We start from the raw sequence: 7,481 nt of genomic DNA on the forward strand, positions 1-7,481 counted from the left end.
ATCTCATGTATATAGAGATTAATTTACAAGGGAGACATCAAAGATCAATTTTTGGCCGCACAAAATAGTGTTGACATCCTCTGTGAACTGCGCGAATTGGATTAATTTCATCCACACAAAGCATGTCGACATCCTAAGATTTTCTCGGAAAATATCCAGGTTCGATCGATCAACTTCGCGACTGCATAAATAATCGATCGATCGACTTTGGATCGATCGAGTTTCTTCGACTGATGATGCGATCGATTGATTTCTTTACTGAAGAAATTATCGATCGATCGATTTGCCTTGGTCAATTTTTCATCTTTTCAGGATCAGCCTCGAACTCTGGAAATAACCAAATTGCCCTTGATGTATTTTCAGGTCTAATTCAAGTGTTTTGAACTAGATTTCAACTAAGACCTGAAAATAAGACAAAACACAAAACTACAACAAAACGTTATATATACAACACAAACTAGGTCTAACAAAATGCAAATTAAGGGGTCTTGAATCGAATAATTCAAGACTTATCACACCCCCAAACTTACATAATGCTAGTCCCTAGCATTATAACTAGAAATTAAAATATAAACAACTAATCTATATCCTCTTTTGTGGGAAACGCGATTGCATTTAGCACATGCAACAAGCCTTTTAAACCCCTACGCTACCCTAGTGGATGAGTGAAGTCTCGTGAAGGTTTAGCAGAAATGCTACCTACAAACATTATCTTTACAAATATACATGTTACCTAATAGAAAGAAGTATCATCACAACAATGGTTCAAAATTCATGAACAACTTTAAACTAATAAACTCCATCTTCACACAATTCAGAAAATAATAGTCTACTCACTTACAAATGGCCGGCTAAGATCTCACATGTTAGAAATGATGCAGTTTGATATTAACATACAGTTATGGAGCTTTCAAAGAATATAACCTACATACATGCTCCAATGTCTCAAAATTCTTTATATCTCTCGCTAGATGGAATAACTAAGGCATAGGCATAATTTAATATTATTTACATTATTTATTATGGTTGTGCAATGCTCAACTCCTTTAAGCTTCTAAATGACCTATGAACCAAGTGTTAGGCCAGTGACTCCCAAACCAGATGGCTTTAGAGCACTAGATGTAAAACATCCCTGTGGGCTTAATAAGTCAAGTCAAGAAGAACTACGAAGTCAAACTAACCATTTTTATTTACTTGCATCTTTTGACGCGAACATTCAATGCTTAATGAGGTAAGAGGCCCGGTTACTCAATGAAGTTTTTTTTTTTTTTTTTTTACTATGCCCACGTCATCCATCTAACAAGTAATCTTGGTTTTCCGAGACACTAAAAACCATATGCAAAGTATTAACTTAAGTACATACCCCACAAACAATATGCCAATGTATGTCATGATTTTTCAAATTTTTACATGTGAATCTCATAGCCAAAAGTAATTAAGCAGACTTAAACTCTCTAATTGTGTGATCATGTGTTCAAAATTTTAAAATTGTCAATGAAAAGCAAATCACAATTATAAATCAACTAATTTCTACATAACAACATAGATAGTCACAAAGAAATTTGAAAAATTTTTGTACAAAATTTAGACTAAGTGTACTTCTATACCCCCAAACTTAAAATAACACAGTGTCCCCAATATGTACAAAATGAAAGCATGGTTTAAGGATAAAGAAAACCTGGATGGGGAGGTATGGCTCATAGCATACCCCCAAACTTATAGGTAACAACACTTAACCTGAAAAAAAAAACTAAAAACAAGAGTAATATACAAGAAAATAAAAAGAAACAATAAAAGAAAGTATCACATTCCCAACGGCAATATAAAAAACAACAAACACTGTCTGTTACATCAAAATGACATATTAAAAGTACATTGTGCATAACATAAAATATCCAAAAGAAAACACAATGTCTATCAAAAATACATGTCATAATCAAAACAAAACAAAGAAAGATAGGTGCCCAACGGCACTCATGGCGCTGCATCCAGAGGTGGTGGAAGGCGTCCAAGAGTCTCTCACATCATGTCCTCCATAGCACTTTGCCGAGCCAGGATCTCTGCACGCGTCTCTCTCATCTCAGTACGCGTGTCGCATATCTCTCTAGCTATAATGTCCAACTGTCCCTGAAGTAAGGAAAAATTTGTGGGAGTGGATTGAACTGAAGTTTGTCTAGGAGTGGACTGCTCACCCTCGTGCGTCTCAGCTGCGAGAGCACCATCATCTACCTCCATGTCGACCTGTGGCTCACCCAACTGGGGCATGTGGGAAATACTCTGCGTCCACTGTGCTAGGCCGAACACCGGGATATTCCTATCTAAGTTGGCCTGCTCCGGAAGAGGAATTCCACTATCGATGATGAGCTTGGTAATGAGACATGAAAATGGAAGTGGTCTCTGGGCAGCACTGGCCAGCCTCTTCTCGATCATATCTTCCCAGGACTTGTGCATTTACCTCCAAATCAGCTCTGGGATGCTCACCCAATATTTCTTTTCAAAAGCATACAGAGCAGCTAAAACGTCACCTATCCTCTGTGTCTTATGCCCCAATGGACACGCATTCTTCTTTAAGACCGAGTCGACAAGTAATAGGTGAGGTGGTAATTGTGCTCTCTTCGCACAAGTGTGTCGAATATCGTCGTAAGCCCCTCCAAACATGTCATGAATAATGAAATGCAAATCACAATGTGGAGGGTACTCACCAAAGTGGCCTCTCGGGTCGGTAGTAAGGCAACCAAGTGCATTGGCAATGTCGTCAATGCTCACATAAACATGTTGGCCCAAAACAACCGAAGACAAGTAGGCCAGATTGTCCTTGTCATACGTGAGATTCTGGTAGAACACACAAACAAAAGGTGGATAGAAGAAATCACCGGCGGGCTTCAAAAGTGACAACAAGTTGCGCTTCCAAAATTGGCGATATGCCCACTTCACTTCTTCCTTCTCTCGGAATGCATCGACAATGTCGAAACGAGTTTCGACATTGAACGGTCTTTGCCGCCATTCTCGTCTAATGAACTCACCGAGGCAGCCAGGACTATCGGGGGAGGGAGGAGAGGCAGTTTCCATGAAAATCTCTCTTTCGGGACTTTTGTCGAACAGTTGGTGTGCCAAATAAAATGTGCCAAGAGAGGCAAATTTTTGAACTTCAAATCGGTTGGAAATGTAAAGAAAGGGGAGAATAAGAGATTAAATGAAAAAGAAAGGGAGAAAAATAATGAAAAATGTAGAAAATAGGAAGATTGGGAAGAGAGGTCCGAGAGGAGGGAAGGAAGGCTCTCGGGTGTTTTGAAAAAAATAAGACCAAATGAATAGTGCACTGTTTTTTAAAACCGGTCACGTGGCCTACTGGGCGATGTCGATGGATCGATTATAAAATCGATCAATCGCATTTTGATCAATCGAAACAAAAGTAGATCTATTGAAACCCCTTTGAATAAAAAAAACAGATCAATAAAAAGCAGAAAAATAACAAGCATAAAATATACACAATCAAACAAAATGAATGGGGTGCCTCCCAGGAGCACTAAGTTTAACGTCTTCAGCCAGACCCATCAAAACTCACTGCTAATGAATGGATTTGTGTCTGGCAATGGTTGGGCAAAATTTATCGTTTCATGCGCATTCCAATTAGGATCCTTGAGACATAAGGGATATGGCACTTCAGGTTTAAAATGTGCCTCAAGGAATTGTGTTGTGGAGTGTGGTACTTCGGTAAACACTCCCTTATCCTTGGCAAGTTTTGTCTTTTCTAATTGCCCTATTGGTTCTGTCTTTGTCTCTCCCACCTTTGAATTAATGACTACCCCTCCACTCCTAGGACTTGCAACAGGTGGACTAGAACACTTCCTTATCTCTCTCTCATTAAAGGACTTAGCTAGTTGTCCAAGTTGGACTTCTAGCTTTGCTATAGACTGAGAATGAGAATTCAGAATTTGAGTCTGAGACTCAAATTTACTGAGATTGGTCAACACCTTTTCCTCAAATGTAGAATTACTAGGAGGTGGAAGGGCTAATTGCTATTGTGGGTTGGGAGGACAACTATTAGGTGGCGGCTGATAAAATTGATGGTTGGACTGCTGATAAGCTTGGTTTTGCAGTCCATTGAATTGTGGAACATTCGGCCGCCACATATTGCTATTGTTTCTCAAACCTGGGTTATAAGAATTATTAAAATGATCACTACCTGGTCTAGAGAAAGCTGCATTCATCTGCTCAACTGGAGGCTCAGAAAATTGTCCAACACTAGGACAATTTCCGGCCTGATGTGATGGGTCGGAGCAAAATGAACATGCATCATGTGGTGTGTGTGTATGAGATGCGGTCGCAGGAACAAAACCAGATGCAAGTAATTGATCTAACTTTCTAGATAAGGCATCCAATTTGGCATTCAAGTCCAAAGGTTGGGATACCTCATAGAGAGTTTGGCTCTCAACATTTGTCCTACGACCGGATGATGAGTGGTGTAAAGAGTTTTCAGATAGATTTTCAAAAAGTGTCCACACATCATCCTCACTCTTCAACATAAAAGTACCCCCACATGAGGCATCTACCATCTGTCTATGAGGCTCAGTCAAGCCATCATAGAAGCACTGTACTAATTGCCACTTGGGAACAGCATGATGTGGACACTTTCGTAAAAGGTCCTTCATCCTCTCCCAAGTCTCATGAAATGGTTCTCCCTTTATTTGCGAACAACCAGTTATGGCTTTTCGTATTTGGTTTATTTTCCCTATGGTAAAGTACTTCTTAAGGAACTCGTGTTGCATCTGAGCCCAAGAAGTAATGGAGTTAGTCGCTAGAGAATTTAACTAATACTTCGCTTTGTCTTTCAAGGAGAACAGAAAAAGGCCCATCCTTAAAGCATCCTCTGAAAAATTCTGCAACTTTATGGTGGAGCAGATTTCAATGAATTCATATAAATGCTTATAAGGGTCCTCGGTACTAAGTCCGTAAAATAATGGAAGCATTTGAATGAATCCGGACTTAATTTCAAAATGAGCTGCCGTAATGTCCAGCAACTTAAGGCTTGAAGTAGGTGTGTATGTCGAGGGAACATAGTGGTCCCTCAACAGCACAGGCTTTGGTTCTTCAGCCATTGGTGATTTAGAATGGGCTCTTAGACGTGAGTTCCGTTTGGATCTACTTCGTCTAGAAATTCGCTCTAAGTTTGGGTCGTATGGAAAAATAGGCAACGATAATGAACGACGACCAAACATGCACCAACAAAATATAATCTATATATATAAGGTACAGAAAAGAAATAAAATGAAAAGGGCAGGAAAACTAATCGGTTCTGCAATGAGGCAGTGCAGCAGCAGCTGGACTGCTACTGCAAGAAAAGTATATCGATCGATCGATTATATAATCACTAGATCGATTCTCTACAGAAAAGAAAAATGCAAGAAAAAATGCAGAAAAATAAATCTAAAACAAAATTAAAGTCTAAATATGCACAGGACAGTAAGAAATTAAATGTAGGTTCGGTTCAGAGACAGCAGAAAAGCAGTGCTGCTCAAAAACAGAAGTCGATCGATTAAAATTTTAGCTCACAAAAATCGATCGATCGAATTTTTCGCAGAAACAAAATTCTACAGAAAACAGACAAAACCGAATTGAAACACTAAAAACAATAAAAACAGTTTTTATATAGAACCAAAAATAGCTTATGGACAGAATTTACAATATGTACTAAATCAAACTAAATACAATCATAAATATCCCATAAACAACCATTACAATCCCCGGCAACGGTGCCAAAAATTGGTAGCCGACTAACCGGCTAGGTGAATTTTTAATTTATAACTTTGAACCACTCGCAATAGTACGTATCGATTGTACTATAGTAAGGGTTATAGAACCACAGAGATTGAGGGTTGTTTTGCGTAACAGAATATTTAAAGGAACGTATTTAACTTAACTTTGAAAAAGAAAACAAAAGTAAAGGTTGTATAATTGAAGCTACAACAAGTAAGGTAATAAAGACGGAAAATGAAACAAACTTAAAAGAAACTTAGGGTATTGATCTTATCCACTCCTCAACCAATGAAATACTTAAAGTCTATATTGATCTTCCTAACATGCATGATATGAGCGCGTAATGGGCGTCAACCATTACGAAGACCTCGACACGAAAACACTTTCGTTAAGACATAATCCTAGAGCACTTAGTTTCACATTAATCAACTCTACGTAAAGATTAAACTATAATTGAAAAAACATTTACTCTACCAAAGGTGTGGAGTGACTAATGCTCTCTAGCTTACTACTCTATAACACATCCTAATAAGCATACACAACACATGAATACCCTTTTTAGGCCAGAATGATAAGGTATCATAGTTTCACACCGGTCTATTCCATGTAAAGATTAAACTACAATGGAAAGACATTCTACACTACCAAAGGTATGAAATGACTAGTGCTCCCTAGCTTACCCTATAAGGTAACTCTAATAAGTAAACACATATCATGTCAAAAAGAACCATTGCAAAAGACATCATTCTCTTTCAAGAACGTTAATTTTACTCAAGAAATCTAAGAAAACTTATAGATAAGTTTGACTCTTTTTCATGAATAAATAGATTGAAATCTTGAAAACAAAACCTTTTAGCATGGGTTTTGAGATCCTCTAGCCCTTCACAATCATCAAACACATCTAGAAAATTCTAAGAACCTCAAGAACACTTCATGGTTTTTGGAGAGGATTTTGATCAAACCCTAAGAACTAATTTAGCTAGACATGAAATAAACTAAATTACACAAGAAATCTAAGGAAAACAGTGAAGGAAACAAGATTAAAATGAACTAAAAACAACTATATTAAAATCATAAAATTCGGATTACACAAAGAGAAAAAAAAATGAAAAGCAATTAACTAAGAACTTGAAATTTAACAAAGAAAGTTGTTATCTGGAACTAAGCCCAGAAAACGTGCATCAAAGGAAATGAAGAACACTAAAAATTAAGTGATACACCTGAGCAAATCCGAAAATCCCAAAAGATGCATAAACTAACCTAAAACCCAAATCTCATGTATATAGAGATTTAATTTACAAGGGGGACATCAAAGATCAATTTTTGGCCACACAAAATAGTGTTGACATCCTCTGTGAACTGCCCGAATTGGATTAATTTCATCGACACAAAGCATGTTGACATCCTAATATTTTCTCGGAAAATATCCAGGTTCGATCGATCAACTTCGCGACTGCATAAATAATCGATCAATCGACTTTGGATCGATCGATTTTCTTCGACTGATGATGCGATCGATTGATTTCTTTATTGAAGAAATAATCGATCGATCGATTTGCCTTGGTCAATTTTTCATCTTTTCAGGATCAGCCTCGAACTCTAGAAATGACCAAATTGCCCTTGATGTATTTTCAGGTCTAATTCAAGTGTTTTGAACTAGATTTCAACTAAGACTTGAAAATAAGACAAAACACAAAACTACAATAAAACATTATATATACAAC

The sequence above is a fragment of the Alnus glutinosa genome, chromosome 8, assembly GCF_958979055.1.
Source record: "Alnus glutinosa chromosome 8, dhAlnGlut1.1, whole genome shotgun sequence".
Taxonomy (NCBI): domain Eukaryota; kingdom Viridiplantae; phylum Streptophyta; class Magnoliopsida; order Fagales; family Betulaceae; genus Alnus; species Alnus glutinosa.